Source organism: Dasypus novemcinctus, chromosome 17 (assembly GCF_030445035.2).
Source record: "Dasypus novemcinctus isolate mDasNov1 chromosome 17, mDasNov1.1.hap2, whole genome shotgun sequence".
NCBI classification, from domain to species: domain Eukaryota; kingdom Metazoa; phylum Chordata; class Mammalia; order Cingulata; family Dasypodidae; genus Dasypus; species Dasypus novemcinctus.
In genome coordinates, this window is record NC_080689.1 from 61,822,451 (window position 1) to 61,848,900 (window position 26,450).

At 44.4% G+C, this 26,450-nt stretch overlaps 1 long non-coding RNA gene and 1 pseudogene across 3 annotated transcripts in view; both read right to left on the minus strand.

Annotated features, from left to right (window-relative positions):
* The window catches only part of LOC131272996 (uncharacterized), a 41,162-nt gene that overhangs the window by 8,927 nt on the left and 5,785 nt on the right, over window positions 1-26,450 (minus strand). The window contains exons 1-2 of one of the 3 annotated variants that reach the window (XR_011646157.1): window positions 4,779-5,235; window positions 3,824-3,935 (exon numbers count right to left, since the gene is read on the minus strand). This is a non-coding gene — a long non-coding RNA (uncharacterized lncRNA). Of the gene's footprint in view, window positions 1-3,823; window positions 4,489-4,778; window positions 5,236-26,450 lie in introns of those variants that run through there. The other 2 variants (XR_011646158.1, XR_011646156.1) reach the window with 2 other exon arrangements.
* On the minus strand, window positions 5,924-7,018 carry LOC131273756 (C-type lectin domain family 4 member F pseudogene; annotated as a pseudogene).

Genomic DNA, 26,450 nt, shown 5'->3' on the forward strand with positions numbered 1-26,450 from the left:
AGAGGGCATCCCATTACAGCAAAAGCAGACCAGAGGTGTGAGTGAACATGATGAAACCGTTCCCCACTTTGAGCAGTAGCCCACATAAAATGAGAATAAGTGTCAATATAAACATGAACATACTGTAGTTTACCAAAGGATGGTATGTGAGTAACATCCATCTGCCATAATTGATTAGGAGTCAGGCCTCTGGGATTAGTTCCAGCCTGAAGAGGCACCACTGTTAGTGGTCCACAAGTAGGACAAGTGCGAATAATTTCTTGTGCCTGTAGTCTTGTTAACTTTTGATATTTATTTCGCAGGCCTTTAGCATTAATGTGAGTTAAAACATGGTAATCATGAGCACTTTGTAAACACCCTACTAATAAATCAGCTCAAGCATTATTTGCTGTCATAGGACCAGGCAAAGAGGTATGAAAGCGTATATGAGTAATGTAAATAGGATGCTGTCTTAACCTGATGAGATGTTGCAAGTCAGCAAAAAGTTGAGATAACTCATTAGTAGCAAAGATATGAGCTGTTTCAATATGCTTGACAGTAAGACATACATATTCAGAGTCAGAGACAATGTTCAAGGGCTCTCAAACATTTGTAAAACCTTAATGATGGCTGAAAGCTCTGTGCATTGAGCAGATGAATAAGGAGTTTGCCAAACCTGTTCTTTTTGAGAAATAATGTATGCTGCTTTTTTATTACTATTACTATCAGTAAATACTGTACAAGATGGTTGGGCTATGCACATAGCCCTGAAAAGCACTGCAAACGTTTACTGTTGGGTTTTTTACAGATAGAGGAATGCAGCTGGCTTGATTTGTCTAAGAAGACACTGAAGAAAGTCTTAGCAAGTTTTAAAACAAAGTGATAGCAATACAGTTGGACATTAATTTTATGCAACATATTAGCAGTGTTTGGGATTGCTGCATACTACAGTGTTGTTACTTTAATCTATGATAAGAGGTTGTTTCTGTGACACACACTCTTTTATAATAATTAAAACCATAATTAACCACATTGTAATTTTCTTTTTAATATTATGCTGAAATATTGGTAACTTTACACACTTTTAAGCATTTATAGAAACCTTTTACTCATACAACTTTAATTAACAGAGGGTTAAAGGAAAGAAAAAACTTGTTAATTTTATAACACTTTAAAACACCTTTTATTCAACTTATAACATATTAAATGAACTTAATTATTACTTTAATTTTTCTTTCAAGGTAAAAGAACAAATCTCTTATAATTAGTTTGGAATAAAAGGCTACTTTTCAGGATTTGATTTTGAGAAAGCAATTTTGAACATTATGTTCCTTTAAAAGAGATAAAACTTTCCTTTCTTGGAACACCGAGGAAATTATGAGCACAAGAAGCTGTTTTGATAAAACAGACTTTCTTTTTATACCGATTATTGAGGATAAAAACTTTTACCAAAACAGATTGATTTGAGAGGCCTTGAGAGAGAACAAAATTTTTAACTTTGCGTTAGTATACTACTTGATATTAAAGCTTTTAAAATTTTATAGATAGACCCATCAAATCTTATTCAACTTTAACCATAAAAATTCCTTTTCCATGAAACTTCTGCACTTTCAGTATTCACTCAGATTATATTCCATATTTTACTCTTTCTTAATAACCAATCATTTTATCTTAGGACAAAATCATCTCCTGTTTCCTTAATAATAAAAACACATTCCATATAGCCTACATACAAAGTTATCAAGCAAACTTCTTATAATACCATTAACACTAAACAAGCTTGTTAAAATAATGAACTTTTCTTTACTTTAAATACTTAATAGCATGCAATATCAGAAACAGTTTCCTAAAAGCAAGTTGTCAAGGGAGGCTGACTGCAGCCAAGCTTTTCTGTTATAAAATTACCTTTTATTATTATTATTATTATTAATTCAGGTTTGTTTAATAATGACCTTTTGGAATTAGCCACTTAAACATTTTAATTTAAACAATGCTTCATAAGACTTTTTATAATTATTTATAACCATATAGACTATAATTATATTATTTGAAGACTAATTTTACTTTTACAGAACACATTTCTTTACTTAAAGTTACCACAATACTTTCTACAACTTTCCACATGCATTTAAGTTCCAAGAGTTTATGAAAATTAGGCATCCTACTTTAGGACAAAACACACTTTTTAGAAAGAACTTATTAAATGTCAGTCAGCATTTCCACAAACTTTTAATCTTTAATATTCATTTAAGTTTTACATCTTTCATCTTATCCTGTGAAGAAAAATAAGTTATTCATTTCAATCTAGGCAAGAACAACTTTTTATAAAAAGACATAGTAATTTTGTTAATCAAGACTTACAATTTTTATCATGGTAGAGATCTTATTAACATTTAAACTTATGTATTAATATAAGCACTTATTTAATTTTTGGCCATTTGAATAGAGCTCTTTTATAAATTTTTATTAATTTATATTACCATCCGGAGGTATCAAAATATACACTGACATTGAACGAACAGACAAACACAGAACAATCACAACACAGTAACAGAAACATACAGTTTACAATTAACTCATAATTCTTACTTTCTTGGTATACCTGCTTTTAAGTTCTTATTAAGATTTCCTCTGGAATCCATGTTGCCTGTAACATGCAAGCTTGTGCTTGGAAACATTTTTATTAGTTATCAGCAATCAGTTAAGATAACTTGAGACAGACCATTAACACACAGTTTTGGATTATTACTCTGTAAGACTATACTGAGACTTGAAGTTCAGGAGTAAACTATTGATTTAAAACTGAAAATTCCTTTTTAAACCTTGATAAAATTTTTGTACTAATTTTAATATCATGGTTAAATAAGCCCAATTAGAATTAGCATGGAAATAAAACAGAACACCAATGTTGCCATGTTTTTCTCTTTTTCCAGTGGCTTAACTCTATTAACCCCCACTAGCCCACAGCTACATTGTCATGTAGACAGCAGGGGGGTTGCAGAGTTGCTGCCAGAACAATTTCCTTATCTTAGTTAACACTTTAACAGAGAGTTTTCTTACAAGCCTGATTTCACTAACAAGGACATTATTTAGTATCTTTGCCCATTTTGAATCTTTCAATAGTTTAAAAGTTTTTGGCTCAGGATGAAACTTGACACCCCCTTGCAAATTATTTGTATCTGGTGGTATCGCATGTAATGTTACGGGGAAAGCAGATAATAATTGTTTAACATAAGGCAAAGCATCGGCAACATCTGAAAACATTTCTAATTTAGGCTTAGTAACAGAAGGCAATTCAGTAGGTGCAGAGAGTTGTACTGGCTACACAGAAGATATTTCATTAAGACACTTCACTGAGCTTTTATTGATGAAAGGGTTAATATCAGGATGAGGGGAAAAAACATGATGGTTCCCCATTCACCTCAACTTCCTGTTTTTGTTCCAATTTACTTCCTTTCATTTTAAATTTACTTATGGGCTTAGAAAATATAGTAATTTCATCTTTCTCTCCTTCTTCAGACTGTAAAGGATCTAAGGCGGCAACAATTTGCTGGCACAAAGCCCACACAGATAAAGGAATGGATTCCCCTCTTTGATATACTCTTCCTAAAGCTTTCATTACACATTTCCACTGTTTCAAATTTAAAACATTACACCCCTGAGGCTGAAACCAGTAACAATGTTTCTGAACTAAGGCAAAAAGCTCAAGTAAATCAGCCTTTTTTACTGAAACTCTGACAGTATTTAAAAGAGATTTTAGTACCTGTGAATATTCTTCCATCCATCCTGGTTGATTACCCATACCCTGATGCTAGCGGAAAACAGGATTAATTAAAATTCTTACCACTGTGTGGTCAGACTCGAGTCACCTTTTGATGGATGCCTCAACCTTTCTGGAAGGTTTTCAGTTCCGCGTTCCCTTTACTGGTTTGGAAGAATCTCTGCTGCAGTCACTACTTTGGGCCCCACGGTGGGCACCAAATGTCGGAGTGATGGACCCGAAGGGTATCGGGAATGAAAGACAAAGAGAGATTGGGATCAGGGGTTCTGAGAGCATTGATTTCTCAAGCTCATCAGACAAATTTATTAATCTCAAGGGGCTTCTTTATATACCCCAAGCAATTGTGAGAACCAGCAACTATTCTAGCTAACTATTCCCATTACCTCATTCTAAATAACACAGTGTACAGTGGATAAGACAGTTACTAAAACTCATAGTGTTCTATTATATTATTGAAACAAATATACTCATTAATCTTGTTGTCCAGGTTACTTGAGATATCAAGTCTGGGTTCTGCTGGAATGTTATGTTTCCCAGAGAGATTAGTCACCTGCACATACATCTCCAGGGACAGCATGACCCAGTGGTCAGAAAGTAACTTGCTTCCATGGAAACAACATGCCTTTGTTTCCCACACCTTCTCACCTTCCCTCTCAGCTATGCTCCTTGACAGACTGATACACCTGATTGATTCACGCCCAACAACCGTGATCTGCTTCCACCGAAACTTCATTCCAATGAGTTATTAATTGCCCAGCCTCAGTGGATGCTTCTCAGTTCTTATTTTACATGGCCTCTCTGGCATGTGCCAGAACTGACCACTCCCATCTTGAAATTCTCTCCTCTTTTGGCTTTCCCAAATGCACATTTCCCAATTCCCCTGTCCTCAGTTGGTTCACACACACGTCTTTCCCTTCTTGCCTCCTGAAGGTTGATTCCTGTCCCCACCCTCGGCCCTCTTCTGTGTTTTGTCTCATGCAAACCCCCACTTCGACTGCTGCAACCAGAACCAACATACCTGGGGCCACCCAAGCCTATGTCTGCAGCCCTGGCCTCTCTCCTCAACTCCAGACAGCCTGCAGGTGACGTCCACTTGGATGTCCCCCAAAGCACCGCAGCCAGCATGTCCAAATCTTGCTGCTCCTCTTCCTCCTTTATTCCTCAGTTGGGGACCCCTCTGTTCAGCCACCCAAGTGAGAACCTCAGGGTTCTCCTTAAAACCCTTCAGTGGCTCCTCACTTTCTGGATGATGAAAGCCAAGCTCACTCAGAGGCCTTCTAATCTAGCCCGTGTCTCTCCAGCCCTGCCCACTTCTCTAGCCCAGTGTTTTTCAAATTGCAACCACCAACCCATTAGTGGGTCATAAATTTGGTTTTCCAATTTTGACAAGCTTTGCTCTTTTTTTAAAGAATAAATATAAAATGTCAGAGTGAATTCATGCAGGAAAGGTTTTGCTTTTTGAAACTTGCATAGATAGATTACATAGATGATTAGATAAATAGATTCCCTTCCCCCCTTCCACAAAAGGTTCCTTCTCCCCCTTCTTTTTGCCTCCCCCCACTCAGTTCCCAGTACTTCCTTCTAACTTAACACCTCCTTCACCAATCTATATGACTTTGCTTACAGGTCTGTCTCCATCTTGCATCTTGTAACCTTCTCAAGAGCAGGCATTATTTCTTATTCATTTTTAACCCCCTGACACATGGTAGATGTTCATGAAAGTGTCAGACACATGCTTGAATCCAGCCTACTAGCTTAAGTGCATTACATATGTTGATTCATTTGATCCTCCCTGTGAAGCAAATCCTATTGCCCCCATTTTGCAAGTGATACTCAGAAAAGGGAAACAACTTGTTCAGGTTCACACAGTTTGTGATAGCTGGAAGTCACAAACATGTTGTCTGGCCCTACAAGTACACTTTGCCATTACCACATGCCTTCATCACAAAGATCTGGTTTGCAAATGGAGATATTTTGTGGAGAGATTATAAGCCACCTGAGAGCAGGGCCATAGTTTCTCATGTCTTCTGCGCTACCGCCTGGGCACAAAAGAGCTGTGTTTATTCGATTTGTCCTCTCTCTACCACCCTTGCTCTTTCCCAGAGGGGACACATGCTTGAGGCTAAATGGGCAGAAACATCCCAGCAACTCTGCCCTCCACAGGGTGGACCCTCCCTACCACTTACTTTGGGTCCTTTGTAGCTGCTCCTGTGAAGCACAGGCTGCACGGAGGGTCTCCAGGCTGCTCTGCTGCTCCTGGATTTTCATGCTTAGTGAGTTGGTATTACTCACATTAACTTGTAGCCTCTGGATCTCAACCTGTGCCTCCTACACTCTGTTTTCTCACATGTGGGTCTGGGAATTTACGGCAGCACCTTTCATTCCTTGTGTTAGGGTCTCTAACTCCCCTGGCATTTTCCAATACTGCTCTTATTCCTGGGAGCTCAGCTTTTGTCTGCTCCATCCTGCCCTTTGCCATTTGGGTCTGGGCAATGGCAGTTTCCAAATATCTTTTTAACAACTGAATCACTTCACCAGCCCTGTCCAACTGACCTCTTAATAACTGGATCTCAAAAGTGCTGTTGTCTACACTGCCTTTTATAAAGGGCTGGGTCTGGGAATTGAAAGCACTTGCAATTCCCAGAGCTTCCCAGAGCCTCTGGATCTCAGCACTGGGCCCTTCCAAACTGCTGCTTAACACCTGGTGCTGGGTCCTTAAAACACTGACCCTCTCCAGATGGCCATTCAAAAGTTGGGTCTGAACACTGGCCTTCTGTAAACTCATATTTGACAAGTGTAAACCGAACTTTAACACCTGAATTTCAGCATTGGCATTTTCTAGGTCTCGGCTTCACATGTGGGGTGCAACCCTGGTGTTTTCTGAACTGCTTTGTAAGAAATCATGGGTCTGGGAATTCAACGTGTTTGCCTTTTCCAGAGCTCTCTTTAGGCCCTGGATCTCAGCATCAGCCCCCTCCAAGGAATTCCTTAACATCTCGGTCTGGATATGGCAGGTGCCAGCATCTTCTAGAACTCCTTTGGCCATCCGGATGTCAGCACTGGTGTTTTCCATGTGGCTGCTGAGCATCTGGATCTGAGAACAGACATTGTCCACCTTGAACTTCAGCATCTGCATCTCCACAGCCCAGGTGCTAGAATGCTCTTTAAACAGCTGCAGCGCTTCCTTATCTCGGCCACCACGCCAAAATGGTGGGAATCTTCAGGGGGGAAATGCAGAGGTCCAGCAAAGAGGTCCATTTCATGGGGAAGCATAGAGATCAACCAGCACGTTCTAAAGATTTCCATGGGGAGATGCCTACACCATGGCCCTGAGAGCACCCCCAGTGGCCTGTCGCCTCCCTGACCCTGGACCAAGCAATAGCCAAAGACCTAATTAGCCATCACACATGAACTAACAGATCCAAAGCATTGAAAATCTTGCTTACTGTAAACTAGTTACCCCCACACACACCAGAAGTCACGCTGGTGAGACTTGGATTCTTTTGCTGTGGTAACTGAACTTGAAAATAACTCATTATGTAACTTAGAGCTGTTGAAGTTTAATTCCACAGAAATTTCACCATTAGAAGATTCATAGAGAAAAAGAAGATGTGAATAAGGCCCCCATTTTTAGTCCTGAGCTATATTTGTACAACAACCATTGACCTTCTTGACCTATTATTGTTAATCCTGAAAACCATGTAAACCAGAAACAAATTTTCTGATTACAAATTCGGGGGGGGGGGGAACAATAGGAGCAAAATAGGTGCCCCTGGCAGAAGGTCCCTGTTCAATCCGCAGTGCTATGATGCAGGTGTGCCACACCTTCAGGTCACCTGGGGCCTCTGAGCTGAAATTGCCTCTGAAAGGTCTGGGCACCCCTACAGAAAACAGAAGGGACAAGAGTCCCTTCAGAGCAATTTGGGGATATGAGAGCCCTGAGTGAGAGATCTTGGCCACCAGGGCCGTTCAAGGAAACTGCAGCCCTTTCCTCTGCAGGTTCCTTCCCAGCAAGCCCACCGGCCACTGCCCCTGGTCTTGCCATCAGCCTTGGCTCTCCTCATGAGCAAGGACTCAATTTCACACATCCATGGTCACTGCCTGGTTCCTTCCTCCCCTCAGGACCCCTGCCCTATTCCTCAAGCCCTGGCTAGGGGAAGTGGGAGACCACCTGGCCTTTGCAGGTGTGAGAAGAACAGAAAGGAAGTCCAGGTTGATATTCAACAAAGAAGCAAAGGCAATTCCGTAGAGAAAGGATAATCCTTTCAACAGATGGCCCTGGAACAATTGAATAGTAATATCCAAACAAATGAAAATGAACTTCAGGGAAGCAGACTTGGTCCAATAGATAGGGTGTCCACCTGCCACATGGGAGTTCCATGGTTCAAACCCGGGGCCCCCTTAACCCACGTGGAGCTGGCACATGCACAGTGCTCATGTGCACGAGGAGTGCCGTGCCATGTAGGGGAGCCCCATGCACAAGAAGTGTGTCCTGTAAGGAGAGCCACTGAGCAAGAGAGAAAGTGCAGCCTGCCCCGGAGTAGCACTGCAACTCAGAGAGTTGACACAAGAAGATGACACAAGAAAAAGAAAGACAGATTCTCGGTACCGCTGATAAGGATAGAAGTGGTCACAGAAGAACATGCAGTGAATGGACAGAGAGAGCAGATAACTGGGGGGGGGGAGGAGGAGGTAGGACTAAGTAAATAAAATAAATAAATCTTTTTTTAAAAAAGTGAACTTCACTTCACACCTCACACCTTTACGCAAACACTAACTCCAAATGAATCATTGACCTAAACTTTAAAATTTCTGGAAGAAAATGGGAGAATATCTTCATGACTTTGGGCAAGGCAAGCAGACTGAGAGAAGGTATTTGCAAATCACACATTTGATAAAGGACTTGTATCTAGAATACATGAAGAATTCTCAATATTCAACAAGATGACAAACCCATTTTTAACTAGACAGAGCAGATTTGAAATCAAAAACTGGAAACAACCCAAATCCCGTCAACAGCAGAGTGGGTAAGTCGTGGCGTAGCCATAAAATGGAACCCAGCTCAGCAATAAAAAGGAATGAACTACTGTGCAAGCCACGGCAAGGGTGAAACTCAGGATAATTATGTTGAATGGAAGAAGCCAGAGGAGAAAAAAAAGAGTATGTCCAGTCCATCCCTTATATGCCTATAAGGAGAAAATGCAAACTAATGCACGGAGACAGAAAATAGAGCCGCAGTTGCCTGGGGAGGATGGAAAATGGAGTAGAGGGATTACAAAGGGTTAAAAACTTTGGTGGGGGGTAGGCAGGTGGTGAATGTGTTCAGCATCTTACTGTGGTGATGGTTTCATGGGTGTACATGTATCAAAACAGGTTGTGCACTTTATGTGCACTTTGAGATGCACATTATGCTTATAGCTACATTAAAAAGAAAAAGATTATGCCCTCCTCTAAAGAGGTCAGACCCACTGAGGGGCCTGGGGATGGCAGGGGAGAGGCTTGTCCTGGGTTCTGGGCCTCCCCACACCGGCTCCCTTCCGGCCCTCCCTCCCTCCACTGTGGCTACTCACTGTCTGGTTCCACAGGTGGTGGCCAGGTGTTGTCTCCCAGGTGGAACTGAAACTCCTGGAATAAGGAATCTGCCCGAGGTTGTAGAATTGAAAGACCCCACTCCTGGGTCAACACCACCTCTCACCTGGGGCCTGGGGACAGGGTGCACACACCCCCTAGCGTTGGATTCCAGAAGGGGGGAGTTGGCTCCAAGCCCCTCTCAGGGTCTTCCCTCATAAGCTTTGGTTCTGGAGAGGACCCTCCCCCCTTGGATGGTGGCCTCTGTCTGGACCCAGGAAGCATCTGGCCCAGACCTGGGGCTGGTGGTGGAGTGACCCTCTGGGTGCATTCGGGGTCCCCTAGAGGGCTTTGTGCAGGACGAGGAGGAAGAGCCATTGGGGTTCAGATGCGCGAGGGGCTCACCCACAACAAGGAGAGCCACGAGGGGGGAGAGCGCGGCCACCACCGCCAACACCAGCGTGGCCTCAACTCGCCTCCTCATCTTGGGGGCCACAGAAACCACTGCCGCGGGGCCCATCCCTGTGCGAGAAGCCAGTGTCCAGGACGAGCGTGTGCTCCGTGCTCCTGCCCCCTCAGTCTCCTTGTCTGTCCTGTGGGTGAGAACAACAGCCATGCAGATCACACAGGGATTCTGGAGAAGAAAAAGGAGCCTCTGAGATGAAAGGGGCACCTGGGGCATTGTAGCATCACACATCCAGGTAGTCCAGCTGGGAGCACAGCACCCAGAAATGGAGGAGGATGGCGGGGGCGGGGGGACCCACAGAAGAGGAGTTCTGCAAGCCTGTCGGAAGGAAGGATGGAGCAAACGAACAAACAGGAGCAAAGCTGCTTCACGGGTCCTGCCCACAGCAAGCTCACACCCTGTGGGGCTGCCACCACCCCACACCCCGGCACGGGGTCCCTGGATCCTGAGAAAGAGCCTCTGCCTCAGAGTGTCAGTCCTAGAGCCTCCCTGCTGGAGGTCACAATGCCGCCTGGGTTGTGAGATGGGCCGGGCCTGCAGCTCTAGCTTCAGAATAAAGCGCGTTCAAGGAAACCCGCTAAGGGTGGAGAGTGAGCGAGTCCCAGGATCCTGAGGTGAGCAGCTGTGACTTAAAACCAGGCCCATCAAGTTTACGTTCACCCCCTTCCTCTTACCAGGGTGTCATCCCCAAGGGAAAGGCTCTGGGGACTGGGATGTGTGCTCCAGGGTCCTCGGCCTGACCCTGTTTATTCTTCAGGCCAGAAGAGCAACAAGCTGAGCTCTGGCCTGCCAGGGAGGGGCTCAGAGAAATGGCAGCAGGCTGGGGACACCCCAAACCATGGAACGGGCTTGTGAAGCTCATGTCCACAGCCCTTTTATCTGGCTGGCGAATCTAAGCAGGCATATTCTGAAGAGCAGTAGTTCCTTCCACTGGCAGAGACTTTCAGGGCAAAAGGAGCAGCAAATCTCAGCTCTGTGGGTGAGCCAGGGGGTACGTCTACATCGTCCCTTGACCATCCCCCACCCACTGGAGAGGGCACCCAGTGCACTGTAGTAGAGAAGCACTAGGAAGTCTTTGTTAAAAACTCGAAGTCAGCTACACCCAGATGGAAAACCCCCTCCCCATTAACTACCTTATAAAGCCTGTAGGGTATTTAAATCACTCAGCCTCAGGTTGTTTGTGGGATACAAAGGCATGTTGTTTCCATGGAAGAAGTTACTTCTTTGACCACTGAGTCAAGCTGTCCCTTATGATTATCGGTGCGGAGCACAATCTTGGCTGGGTCAGCACACCTGCAGGCAGAACAATACCTAGAACAGAACCACCTGGGTAACAGGATTTGAGTATAGTTACTGATTTTCATAATAATAGTTCCAGTAAAGTTTGTTGGGTTTTCATCAATCACTAGTTAATATAGTATGAGGTAAGGGTAATAGGTAACTTGATTGTGTGCTGAATGTCACGTATGTTAGGGGTATATATACTAGCCCCTTGACTCAATAAAGTTGTCTGATGAGCTTGAGAGATCAATGCTCTCAGATCCCCTGAACTCAATCTTTCTTTGTCTTTCATTCCCGATACCTCGGGTCACTGAACAAGACTCTGACAGTTGTTTATCTGCAAAGTGGAGGACACCAACCCTGTAGTTTTTTGTGGTGAACAACGTAATGGACACGTAGAAATACCTCACCAAGCGTGGCACACTTAGAAAGTAATCAATAAATGGCACTGATGACTAAAATGGACACACATTTGTCTACTCAAGCACTGTGCCACGAACCCTTCAAACTTTTCCAGCTGAGCTAATGTTATAGTGGCCAAAGAATCTGTAGTTGATGACACTTGAAACTAGAGTGAGGTGAATCATTTTTTTGTCAGACAGGCCAGAGGCCCTGGGCTACCAGCACCTCATTTCTCTGGAGTGTGACACCTCGCCCCCCTCTTTCCCAGCTCTAAAGGCCTGGAACTCTGATGACCTTGCTCCTGGAGGATACAGGCCCTAGAAGAACTGGCTCCCCCTGGGAACCATGCAGCCAAGATCCTTATTTATACTGATCCCCTTCCACCCCAGAGTGGTAAAGTGGGCAGTGGGCATAGTCAACTAACAGAACACAAGGACCGCACAAGGATATACGAAAATATTTAATTTTAATCAAAGTACTACAAACTAAAATAGAAACTAGATGCCATTTTGTATCTACCAAGCTGGCAACATTTTAAAAATCATACCCAACATTGGGGAGAGAATGAAAAGGGAACAGTCTTCTTCCTATAAGAGGGTATATCAATTGTTATGTCTTTCTAGAAAGCAATTGGCAACTTGTATCCAAAAAAAAAAAAATCAGATGAGTGTACATGTTCCATGTCCCAGTAATTTTTCACTTCTAGCATTTTATTCTAAGGCAGCAATCTAACATGTACACGTGGATGTTCCAGTAAAGAGCTGCAGGTGACACATATGCCCAACAAGGTACTGGATAAGTTACAGTCCATCTATACGACAGACTATGCAATCAAAAGCTGTTCTTTGAAGGAAAACCTTAAGAATGAAGAAATGCTCTTGGGAAACGGACTTTGGCACAGTGGTTAGGGCGTCCGTCTACCACATGGGAGGTCCGCGGTTCAAACCCCGGGCCTCCTTGACCCGTGTGGAGCTGGCCATGTGCAGCGCTGATGCGCGCAAGGAGTGCCGTGCCACGCAAGGGTGTCCCCCGCGTGGGGGAGCCCCCACGCGCAAGGAGTGCGCCCGTGAGGAGAGCCGCCCAGCGTGAAAAGAAAGTGCAGCCTGCCCCGGAATGGCGCCGCCCACACTTCCTGTGCCGCTGACGACAACAGAAGCGGACAAAGAAACAAAAGCAGACAAAGAAACAAGACGCAACAAATAGACACCAAGAACAGACAACCAGGGGAGGGGGGGAAATTAAATAAATAAATAAATCTTTAAAAAAAAAAAAAAAAAAAAAGAAATGCTCTCAATAATCTTATGTGAAAATAAGTGAAAGATGTATGGGATATTACACTTTTACACACAACTAGAGGGAAAAAAAGACTAGAAGGATACACAGAAATGTTTGGGTAGCTCCATCTGGGTTATGTGTCTCAAGTCCCTCTTCAGTCATGTCCATATTTTCCAGGTGATTTAATTTTGTTATAAAGAATAAATGTCACTAATTTAAAAGCCATGGCTAAAACCAGGGCAGGTTTCTGAAGAAAATTTCTTCAGAGTGATAAGGCCCACTTAAAACAAAATATTAGATCTGAATCTCCTTTTAGAGGTACCAGGTCAGATAACAGGATTCTTTTCATCAAGGGTCTAGTGCCTGGTCAAAGCAGGCGGCCCCAGCCTTGCAATTTTCTCCACTTCCCCTCAAGTCTGCTCCTGTTTCCACAAGCCTTTCTCCTCACACCTTTTCCCAAAGGCAAGCTCCTGGTTCGCTCCCAGGCCACGTTTCTAACGGGCCTGGGGTCTTCAGGAACAGCTCCCAGCAGAACTTCTCCAAGCCCGGCCCCAAAGCCACGCACCCCTCCCTGGGCCACGGGATGCGCCCCTGCAGCACCAAACCCAAAGACTGCAGAGGTGGGAATGAGACCAGATTTGACCTGCCTGCAAGTGTCAAACCCAGTTGGTGCTCCAGGGCAAGACACGACATTAAAAGCTACCAGTAGATGCCGCTCAACAGCAGCCCATGGAGCACTGCGTTCAGTCAATGACCGCGAGCACCCACAGGGGGTGGAGGGGAGCCTGGTGCACGCAGGCCCGTGCGCTCCTTACTCAAAGGAACCGCCCGCGGCTCTCCTCCCACTGGGATTTGCTTTGAGACCGAGATGCGGAGAAAGGTGGAAGGGGGCGTCCTTTGCCACCTGAGCACTGGGCCAGCACACACGGCCGGGAAACTGAGGCTCCGCGTACCTGCACTAATCTCTTTAAAAGCACCTTTCGGCGGGAGATAATTTTGCAGCTGTCGCGAGCCTCAGCTGTCCTCATCCCGGAACCGGTTCCCGAGCAAGCCCAGGTGGTGAGGAGGCCACCCGCGTGGCGCGCAAAACCAGCCCGGCGACGGTAGGGGCTCCAAAGCCACCGTCACTCCCCCGCCAACCAGGCGCACGAGGGGGACCTCAGGAGGTCTGAAGCCGCGGGGAGCGAGGCCGCCCGGGGAGGCTGAGAGGGCAGGGCCAGCCCGCCCGCGGGAAGGGGTCGGAGGCGGCGGAGCAGCGACGGCCCTGGACGCCCGCGCTCCTTGGCCTTGGCCCCACGCCGCCGCTCCAGCGCCAACTGCACGTCCTGGGTCGCCGAGGAGTCGCCGAGGGCAGACGCCTGACCCGGCAGGTGGCAGCCAGCTGGGCAGGGGCCCGAACTGCTCCCGCAGCACGTCCTGCAGCACCTCGGCCTCCGGGGCGTCCAGGAAGGCGGCGGCGCCGGGCTGGGCCCTGACGGCTCAGGCGCAGCGTCCATGGCTGAGCGGGAGGCCGGGCCCACCCCCCACAGCCCCTGGCTGCTGGGTAGAGGAGAGGCCGCGCTCAGGGAAAATTGGGCAGCTTGGGTTAAGAGCAGAAATCCGTGATTTTGTTTTTGTTTTTTAAGTTATTTATTTATTTATTTATTTATTTTTTTTTGATTTATTTATTTATTTATTACCCCCCACCCCCTGCAGCTTGTTCCATTCTTTTGCTGTCTCCACTCTGTGGCCATTCACTGCGCCTCTTTTGTTTTTTCTGTATCTGCTTGTCTCCCTCTGCTGCTCCTCTTCCTGCCCCAGCTCTCTGCCACCCCCAGGCAGGCAGCTCTCCGGTGCACAGGCCAGCTCACCCTCACACGGAGGCCCTGATGGACATGAACCCGAGGCCTCCCATATGGTAGGCAGGAGCCCAACTAGTTGAGCCACAGCCGCTTCCCAGCTTTGCCTCTTTCTATGTCTTCCTAGCTGCTTGAGAGGGAAATGAGAAGACCTTGAGGCAGGTGTCATTTTAAACAGAGTTCCCCCAGGAGGGACTTTAAATGATACTTTTTTTTTTCATTTAAAGCTAAGAAAGGGAGAATTAAGCAGGCAGCAAGAAGTAACACCCTGAGAAGCAGATTTGATTAAACTGATAGAGCATCCGCCTCCCATATGGGAGGTCCAGGGTTCAAACCCAGGGCCTCTGACCCATGTGGTCAGCTGGCTCACATGCAGTGCTGATGTGTGCAAGGAGTGCCGTGCCACACAGGGATGTCCCCCGCGTAGGGGAGTCCCATGCAAAGGAGTGCACCTCTCAAGGAGAGCTGACCCACGCGAAAATAGTGCAGCCTACCCAGGAGTGGCACCATACACACAGAGAGCTGATGCAACAAGATGATGCAACAAAAAGAGACACAGTTTCCCAGTGCCAGAGGATAATGCAAGCACACGCAGAAAAACACACAGCCAGTGGACAAAGAGAGCAGACAATGAGGGTGTGGCTAAGTCACTGTGGTTGAGGGAAATAAACCCCCCTTTGGCTAAGTCACTGTGGTTGGGTTTCTGCTTCAGGTAGCTGGATGCAATCTTTAACCAACATAGAGTGTTAGACAAAAATTACCCTGTTCAATATGTTTGGCAATTAATGGGGTAAAAACAAATCTTCATTAGAGGACCTCTGCAAGCCTTTTTATCTGAGATGCTCAGTTACAGTCCAAGAGAAGGGTACAGTGTTGCCCAATTTCTTTTGACTATGGAAGCTTTTATTTCACATTACCTTTCTTGGGACCAGTGTCCTACCAAATATATTTTGGGGAACAGTGTTTTGAGTGCTTTGTCCAGCTCTCTCTCCTGGGCCCAGTGAAACAACATGTCTTTGTAGGACATAAACATAAGTTCTTAGTAAGAGTTTTAATGTAAAACTTGATCGCAGACTCTTAAAATCATTTTAACTTTTTCCATCCCAGGGATGAGAACTTGGGTCAGCACCAAGGTCTGGTTGCCCAGAGAACCTGTCTCTTCCCCACCCATCTCCTCTGCCATATCTTATTCTTTCTTTCTCTTTACCTTGAAAGCAAATAACATCTTGAATTCTGACATTTAACAAGGGAGAAGTTGACATTAAAAAGAAAAGCCCTGAAGAGGCACTTTTCAGGAACCCTGCATTTGGCATTAGTTACCTGCCTGGCCTGGGGTCAGAGCCCTGGGCCTTGGTGCACGGAGAGTTCTAACTGAGAGGACTGATTCTTTAGATAGTGCCGTGTTAGAAATTACTAAGACAAAAATGAATGTAACTCTCTCTTAACCTTAAGAGAAACTTACATATAGAATCAGGTAAATTATTCACATTATAAAAGATGTCTTTAAGAACAAATTTACTAAAGATTTCCTTTGAAGTAAATAGCATCAAGTATTTCCTTAACCTGCTCTTCTCCAACCTAAACCCAAGTTTCTTTAAACTTTCTTCATACGAACTAGTTTCTACCTGCTTGACCAGTTAGGATGCTTATTCCCGAACCCCTGGCATTTCTCATCTCCTTTACAAGCATGATGACTTACAAAGATCACAATAGTCTCAGAATGGCTGAACACAAAAGAAAATTATGATAGAAGAGGAAAACAATATTGGAGCTTGAATGTCATTTCTCAGTATATCCCACAAGTTACAGAATATGCAGTGATGTAATGAGAAATAAAAGAATCACTGCTTTTTGCAAGTAGACAGTGTCTTAAGAGGGTGCATTACAATACTGTAATTAGACATAAATATTTTTAATGTCTTAAATGCATACAGACCTTGTCAAAAAATGGTTTGAGGAAGCCACAGTGAGTATAAATTCTAACAGGCACACACTTTGGATATTTGCCTATGGGTATTTTCAATGTAATTTGCATTTAGCAAGGACACAGATGACTTAAAATATGATACTGGTTCCCTAATCTCAAAGTATATCAATAACACTAGTGACTATTTTATTTTTAACAACGGAGAAAAAGAAACCAAAAGAATGAATTGGGGTTAAGTCATAAACCATAGATAGGTGTTATCTAGTTATAAGTTAAAATTTATTCTTTATAGAACCCACAAATATTTATTGCCTGTGTGTCCATGTTTCTCACACAAAAGAGATTAATAATAGCATCTAGTTCATGGGGTTTTTATTATTAGACTTTAAATGTATATAAATTTTAAAAATCTATCATTAGCAAACAGGTGAACATACAGGAAGTAATCAATGTCTGCTACTGCTGTGATTATGGAGCAAGTGGAAACACCAGGGGTATGTTTGGGTCACTGAGACAACAAAACTTACTGATGGATTGGATGGTAGAGTGAAGGAAAGAGAGAAACCAAGGACAACACCAAGATTTTGGCTTAAGTGACTGGGATGCTGAGGTAAGGAAAATGCAGAAGAAGGAGCTATGAAGAAAGAAGCCAGGAGCTCTAACTGGGCCTTGCTCATCTGGTTCTGAGATGCCGACAAGACATCCATGTGAATATGTAAAGGAGACAGTTGGATATAAAAGTCTGCAGCCTCACAAACTCAAAGGAGGATCTAAGGATCAGCAGCAGCAACTGGGAGCTTCTTAGAAATGCAGAATTTCAAGCCCTGTCCCAAACAAGCAAATTTTCCATTCCCCCCACATTAAAATTCCCTATTAAAACTTGACAGCCCATGGACTAGAGTTCTTGGGAGATAGATCGTGGACTATTAGCATACAAAGGGAGTCTAATGCCAGATTAAATGAGCTCTCCCAGACAGAGGCTGGAGTGAAAGTAAGTGACCCTGGGCAGAGTCATTGGCCTTCCCACACCTACAGGTCTAGAGAAAGAGAAGGGAACCACAAAGATGATCAACAGCCAGTGAGGCCAAGGGAAAACCAGGAGAATGAGGTACCCCAGAAGGCAAGAGACCTGAATGTTTCAAGAAGTGGTCAATTATGTTAAATGCTGCTGATGGCGTAAGGAAAAAACAGAAAAGGTCATAAGACATGGCAATGTAGGGGTCATCAATGACCTTAACAAGAGCAGGGGATAGAAGCCCAAGAGCAGACAGCAGGAAGAGCAATTCAGACAGTGAACAAGGGCAACTCTTTCAAGGAGTTGTGTTGGGAAGATAGAGAAATGGGACCGTAGCTGGAATTATTTAGGTAAGCAATATTAGAATATGGCTGAATGCCAATGGGAAAATTACAAGAGAGAGAGGGATGGGATGAGGGAGGACAAGAGAGAATGGAACTGATGCAGGAAGGAGCAGGACCAAGTCCTAGAGTAGTGTTTGAGAAGGTGACAAGGACGGGGCCCAGAGCCCAGGAGGAACAATGGCCTCTGATAGAAGGCAGGCCACCTGAGCCAAAGCTAGAGGTGGGAAAGCAGGTACAGATGCAGGGAGGCTGGTAGATTTAGCAGTAAGAAGATAAGGGAGCACCTGGCTCATTGCTGTAATATTTCTTAATCATGTCAAAGGCAAGAACATCAGCAGGGAGAGAGGAAATGGGAAGGGAAAGAGATTTGGAGAAGAGGGATTAGTCCTTTAGGAGTGTGAAAGTGAACAACCTCAGAAAAGCCAGGTAGTGTGGGGTATTCAGATTCTGGGCCATGGATATTATTTTTCAATCCATCTTATCCTCTATCATGTTTCATTCCTCAGGAAGTGTTCTGTTCCAAGGCATACATACACAAATCACTAGAAAATACAGCATCTTCCCATCAATCCTCATTAATCCTATAATTATTTTATTACATTAAAGGTCACCGTGAGAACAGAGCTGGACAAGGGAGTCATCTTGGAGCCACAGCAAGATGATGATGAGAAAGGATAGATGCCTTCTGTCATCGCCATGAGATTTATGGCTGAGGCTGGAAGGATACAGGAATTAGTGACATGAGAACAGATGCCTGAAGAAAGGGAGTTTTTCTCCTCTTCTTACAGTTCACAAGAACTGCTAGGTGGTCCTTCATGAGACTGATACTTCGGAAACAATACCAGATACTGTTAATTGCTTTTAATAGAGTTTTGAATGATCCCAAACTCAATAATGCCTCCTTGGGTACCTTCATTTCTGCTTGGAAACCAATCTCATTGAACAATCATGTAATGCTGTGCAGCACCCCCTAATCCAGCTATGTAAAGCCCATTTACATGATCCAAAATTCAAGCCTCTCAAGCCAGGCTCACCACGGCACCTTTTCCCTACAAGCACTGTCCTGTGGCAGCTGGCTCAACTCCCACATCCCACATGCCCTAGGACCGGGACAAGGGTACATAACCTCCTTGGGCCTTACAGCCACCTCCATCCTCTTCTCCTTCAAAAACCCCCATCATCTTGGAAGCACCCATCCTCAAACTTGAACTCCCATCACCCCTCCTTCTTCCACAGCAGCCTCAGCCACGCCTCCCCGTGGTCATATTTCCTAGATCTCGCCATCACCAAGAAGATCACCACTTCCAAAGTCTGGATTTTGACATCCTACTTTCCCTGACCAACCCCTTCCAGCCCATGTACTCTGGCTGCTCCACTCCAGCAATTCTCCCATGCCTGAGAGACTTCCTACTCTTTCCCTTCTCTCCCTACAACCTCTACTCTTTGCATCCCTCCTCATCTAACTTAAATCAAGCAGTCCTTGTAAAACACCTCTAATTCCTCTACTCCTCTCTCCCTCCACTCTTCCCACCCCACAGAGTCCTCAGCTTGCTTAAATCCAACATCAACTTGCTCCCCGTCTGCATCTGAGCAGTTGGCACTTGCATACAACTGTGCTGACTGACTCACTTCAAAATTACCTTTATCCATTTCAGAGGATTTAGCATTGCCAGACAATCTGCCCTTCCCTGGTATAGACGCTTCAGGGGGACAATTTTCCACCTTCTCACCTCCTCCTCAAATCTCATCACCCTCCTTATCCCCACTCAGCCCATGATGTCATCTCAAATCACATCATGAAAATGGCTGCAGTTGGCCACACTACCTAATCCTCTGACCCAATCCCACCAACCCACCTGAGTCAACTCAATGCTACTTCCTCAGAGAGGCCTTCCCTGGCCATCCTGGCCACTGCTAAAGCACCCTCCTGTAATCACTCCTTCATGTTACCTGAATATTTCTTTTTAACAGGGGTCAGTGGTTAGCATGTTGCTTTGTTTGCACAAGTAGCATCTGCCTCCCTACTCCTGGCATCCAACACTGCCCCCCTCCCCCCCACCACTGGGAATAGTAACTGCACATAGGGGATGTTTAGGAAGATGTCTGCTTAAACCATACAGAAGTGCCTGCTATACATGATACTTTACTCATTGTTGCTAGTATATCTCAATTTTTAAAAGTTTTCATGGATATGTTTTATGGGATCTTTCTTTACCCTTCCCAGGAGAATTAACTGTAGGGCTTCTATCTGGGCCAAGTTTATTTTTGTTTAAGAAACATTTAAAATAAAACTTTGTTTTTGACATTTTGCTTTTCAGCACATTAATAGGTGTTACCCTGCATGTACAGTAGCAAGGCAATCTCGTCCATTCCTTCCTCAGTGTCTACATCCTTTTTTTCTAAATTTGATTTCTAATAAGTTTTAGATCACAGTAAAGTCACATATACAATATAGGAACGCCCGTATACCAAACATCAAACCTTTTTCCCACTTCCCCAGCAATGATTTTATGATATTTTTCATTTTTAAATACCCCAACTTATTTTTTACTTTGTTTTTCTTAATTATTATGTATTCTATTTCTAAATTAAACCTGTCAATACTATTTCATTTTCCTGGTAATTGAATCTGGAAATATTAGGCTTCATTTTTAGGAAGTTTTTGATTACAGAGGGGTTCAACTGTGGCACAGGAGGAGCGCTGAAGTGGGTTGTCATTGATGGGGGATGCATGGGTGGGAGGGAGTTCTTCAGGGCATGTATATAGGGTTTAGATATGTTCAGATGTTCACTGGGTCTTCTCATAGTGGATAGAGTTACACATCACAACAAGGGACTGCTGAGTTTCCATCCTGGGGAGCTCTGTTGTATTCCCCTGTGGAAGAGCAACAATCCCCCAAGTGCAAGGACAAAGACAATGAAGAAGAATGGTCCAGTGATGGGCCCTTGATACTGATAACTATGCTTATGAGCCTGTGTGCTTGAAATTTCAACTAGGCCTAGAGCTGCAGGGTGCCTAAGAGTTACCTCCTGAGAGCCTCCATGTTGCTCAGATGTGGCCACTCTCTAAGCCAAACTCAGTATGTAAAGGCATGACACTCCCCCAAGTTGGGACAGGACTCCTGGGGATGAGCCTCCCTGGCACCAAGGGATTACTACCATCACCAGCTGGTGATCCAACTAGAGAAAGACCTTGACTAAAAGGGGGAAATTGTAAAGAGAAATGAGTTTATATGGCTAAGAGACTTCAAAATTAGTCAGGAGGTCATCAGAGGGGTCACGCTTATGCACATCTGAGCAGGATCCCAGAGACAGTCAATGAAGATACAACCCCAGGTAGTGGTGCTCCTGAGAGCTATGAAACACACAGGTTCTATGTCATAACAAATGACTCTATAGAGTTCACTGCCTTGCCAGTGGGTCCTACTCTGCAATTTGTGCTCCTGATTGTGATGGAGTTCGACTCAGATGTGTCCTCTCTACACACGCCTCATTTGTCACTTTTACTGAACCTGTGACTGGTGCTGGGGTTTATGTATATGCAGGAGACTTGAATCTCTGAACTGTCCATGTGCCAGCTGGGCCCTGAGCCTCAGCAGAGTTGCAACAGCTACTCTCCAGTTCATTGGATGCACCTAGGTCAGCTGATGGGGAGGTGAGAATGGTCAACCACAACACCAGGAAACTGAGAGTGTCTACAACTGCAAGGAGGAGAATCACATCCATCAGCCATGTGGGATCTAAGTCTCCTCTCGATTTGGAGGTGGAATGGACATCACCATCCCAGGGTCCACAAGATGGAAGAATCGGATTAGAGTGGACTTGCAGGTATTCTACTATAGAACTGTAGTGACGCTAGCAATGGAAGAAATTGTATCATTGATGTGGAGACGGTGGCCACGGGAGTTGCTGAGGGCAGGGAGAGGCAGGAAGAAGTGTGATATGGGGCATTTTTGGGACTTGAAGTTGTTCTGAATGATATTGCAGGGAAAGATGCAGGACACTGTTTATCCTGCCATGACCCACTGGATGAACTGGGGGAGAGTGTGAACTACAATGTAAACTATGGTCCATGAGCTGTGGCAGCACTCCAGGGTGTGTTCACCAAATGCAATGAATGTGCCTCACTGATGAAGGGGGATGTTGACGTGGGGGGAGCAGGAGTGGGGGGTGGGGAGTGGGATATATGGGAACCTCATGCTTTTTAATGTAACATTTTGTGTGATCTATTTCTCCATTTAAAAAAAGACAATAAAAATATTTTTTTAAAATATATAAATAAAACCATCCCTCAAAAGAAAAAAAATTTACAGTGGGAGCAGATGTGGCTCAGGCCCTTGAGCCCCTGCCTCTCACATGGGAGGTCCTAGGGCTCCCAGTGCCTCCTGTAAGATACAAAAACAAACAACAAGCATCACAAATGAAAAAAAAACAACTCGGGGGAGACAATGTGGCTCAGTGGATGACCACCAGCTTCCCACATGTGAGGTCTGAGGTCCAATCCCTGGCCCAAAATTTACAGAAAAAAAAAAAAAAAAAACAGCACAAAATTTACTGAACTAAAGGTATAAAGTTCACAAATCAGAATAAGCAAAAAAAAAGGAATCAATATTATAGCTCATTTCCCTTCCTTCCTCCATCTCTCCCTCTTCCCTCTCTCCCTGAGGAAATAGCCCCCTCATTATTCAAACTACAGAATCCTCCAGAGAAGAACCCCAGAAGCAGCCTGAGCAGGACTCAGATCCCCCAGCTCCCGCCTTCATCCCCTGAACATCGCCTTTCCTTTGGCCTCTCTCCTCCACGCCCCCATGATGGCCTCCAGGGCTGCACCTGTTCCTATTCTCAGACTAAGGAAACAAACACCCTTCCCCTGTCTGCTGCCACTTAAAACACTAACAGACAACTAAAGAAGAGATATTGTGGAATGAAGCCCATGAAAAGATGCTCAGCATCATTTGGCATAGGGAAATGCAAATTAAAAATGACATACTGCTCCACACCAATGTGATTTAATTTTTAAAAGACAATAACAACTAGAATTCTCATACATTGCTGATGGTGACACAAAATGGTACATTCTGGAAAGAGTTTGGCAGTGCCTTGTGAAGTTACACATACACAAAAGACACCACACTGCAATCCCATTCCTAGGTATTTATCCAAGGGAACTGGAATCTCACACACAAGTCTTTATGCCAATTTATACTGCACCTCTATTGATAATTGTCAACCACTGGAAACAACTCCAAATGTCCTTCAGTGATGAGTGGTTAAATAAACTGTAGTGTATCCATACGTAATCCATACATATGGATCCATTGTATATATGTAGTATATCCAATAGTTATTTTAGAACATCCATAGTAATCTGGATGAATCTCAAGCATTGTCCTCAGTGAAAGCAGACAGACACAAAAGCAAACACTGTATGATTCCATTATATGCCTTTCTGGAGAAGAGGAAACTATAGGGACTGATGGTTGCCAGGGGCTGGGGGTGGAGGGAGAGGATCCACAACAAAGGGGCACAGGGGAACTGTTCTATGTCTTAACACTGGTGGAGGTCATATGACTGAGTTTGTCAAAATCAATAAGACTGTACATCTAAAAAAAAGTGGATTGTGCTGTATATATATCTCAATAAGCTTGCCTTACATAAGTAAGCAAATAGAAAAGCAGTCTGGATTTTTTTGCCCCAGGAACGAACAAAACGATAACATGCTTTTTCTGGGCTTACATCCACCTGTGCATAAATCTCTATGTGACGCAGAAGTGGCTCACGCAATTGGGCTCCCATCTACCATATAGGAGGTCCAGGGTTTGATACCCAGGGCCTCCTAGTGAAGGCAAGCTGGCCCTTGTGGTGAGCTGGCCCATATGGAGAGCTGGCCTGTGCAGGAGTGCCAGCCAAGGTGGAAAGCTGACGCAGCAACATGACGCAACAAAAAGAGACACAGAGGAAAGACACTAAGAGACTTAGTAGACCAGGGAGCTGAGGTGGTGCAAGAGAATAATCGCCTCTCTCCCACTCCAGAAGGCTCCACAATCGGTTCCTGGAGCCACCTAATGAGAATACAAACAGACACAGAAGAACCACAGTTAATGGACCCAGAGAGCAGACAATGGAGGGAGCGGGGAGAAAGAAATAAATCTTTCAAATAAACAAAATATGAACCCAATTTGCAACACTAAAGAAAAAGCTCTTTTGCATAAACTGGAGCTAAAGATCTGGTTCATAACATTGTCAAGTTAATTACTACTTCCTGCATGTCGAACTTGCAGGATCCATAGATTTTTGTCCCATTATAAACTGACTAAATAGATTTGTCCTTCAGCAATATTCTCTAGGTATTTTCATTTTGTGTTTTAAGTTAATTTTTAACATCATGGTTCAGGATGAAAGTCTCCCGTTTCAATAAGACACAGACAATGCAAAACTGACTTTTTTCAGCTCCATGGATTTTCTTTAATTATGGAAAATTTTTAATTATGGAAAATTTTGAACCTATGAAAATTTAGAAAGAATACTATAATGAATCCCCAAGTACCAATCATCCAGTTTCAGATTGGTTGGAGTGTGCCAGTTTAGATGATAATTCATCTCTAATTCATCACTCCCCCAAAAAATATTTTTTTGAAACAAATCCTAGACATTTCATTTTCATCTATAAATACTTTTTAAAAGGATTTTAATTCTTTGACATCCTTCATCTTGATGTCTTCAATTCAGAACCAAGTATAAATTCAAGCTTCAAAACAACAGTTTGACAGTCTATAACTTAAACAGAGTTTTAAATATATATATAAATATATCAGGATCCCAAAGTCCATCTCTGGTATTAGTGATCATTGCTAAAGTTGAAAAATTTGGCAACTTAGATGGAAACAGAGACAACCGAAGTTTCTCATGCATAGAAACTCCAGACTTACTTTCTGAACACACATCCCTTCTAGTCCAGGTGAAAACAGGCAGCTTCCGCTCCCCATCATTTGTGAGTTCACTGAGACAATTCCTTAGTCTCCTGGTCTAAATCAAGTGTTGGCAACCCTGACCAATATCTTCCATAGCACTCGGGCAACAGCTACCTTCCAGGCTCCCAGGAAAAGTTCTCAGTTTCTCATTGCTCATTTTTACCCTATTCCCTCTTAGAGGACTAGCCAAACTTATTTTTACTTTGCCCCCTTCTACTTTGCTGGAGTCTCTGGAGAGAAATAATTGAACTTCTTAAGAGTTTTATGTAATCAAATGTCATTAACCTTTGAGTGGAAGGTTGAAGAAGGTATGTCAAGTGTCTAGACTATTCCAGATCAGAGAACGTGCTGGAGCTGACTTGACAGGTACTGCTGTGATTGGAAGACATTCATAACAAAGAAAAGTCAACTTCTGCTAGGCCTTGAATTTAAATCATGGCCATGCCAAAGGTCTGTTTTATTGCTACGCATGGCTCGATTAAAAATTAATGCCCCAGGCTTCCAATTCAAGATGGCAGGCCTATTCCACCAATCCCTTACGTCTTCTGACCCTAGACCCCACAAAACTGGTCATAAGGAAATAGAAATATATAATCCTGCGATAACAATGAAGAATTGGATCATCACTAACGGAGATGTTTCTGGAGGGTGAAAAGCAGATGGTAGGCTGGTGACCAATGTTTGAGCAGCGTCAGTCTAGATTTCAGACAAAGGATGCTGAGCCAAGGAGGCAGTTGATCTGTCTGGCAGAGCCCTGAAGATGTCTGGAACTTCAGGTCTCCTAGGAAACAGACTAGTCCCCCGTCACACCCCCTCCCACTCCAGGGGCCTACAGTTAGGCACTGGCTGAGTGGTCTTCTCTAGAGAAGCAGCACACACTGCAGGGGGAGAACCAGAGCAGCTTGGTTGACGATGGTGCCCCAGCCTACAGCCCTTCTAGCCAGTCACTCAGGGCACCCGCGTCTAAAACCCATTTGAACTTCACCCTGTAAAGCTTTCCACTTAGTGACTGAAGGAATGAGAGACTGGAGTCCCCGAGAAGGATATGAAATCCTAGCAAGTGCGTTATTTATCAGGCAGTGAACAGTATCAACCCAGTCAGATAATGAACTGTTTTCAGCTTTTAGAATCACCCACAGACAAAGCACAGAAACTCAGCCGTGCTTATGAAACAGAGTGAACACCTTCTCAACTCTGATGATGGAAAAGAAATAAATGTACAGCTAGCAGGAAGGAGCAAGCAGGCAAGGAGATGGATCAAAGTTAAACTCAGAAACTGCAGTATTTGCATATTATTTTGAGATATGGAGGTAACTATAGCAGAATGAAAAACATAGCAAAAATAGGATGCCTGTAAATAAGGGATTGGGGGAAACGGACTTGGCCCAGTGGTTAGGGCATCCGTCTACCATATGGGAGGTCCATGGTTCAAACCCCGGGCCTCCTTGACCCGTGTGGAGCTGGCCCATGCGCAGTGCTGATGTGCGCAAGGAGTGCCGCCCCACACAGGGGTGTCCCCCGCGTGGGGGAGCCCCACGTGCAAGGAGTGCGCCCCGTAAGGAGAGCCGCCCAGCGAGAAAGAAAGTGCAGCCTGCCCAGGAAT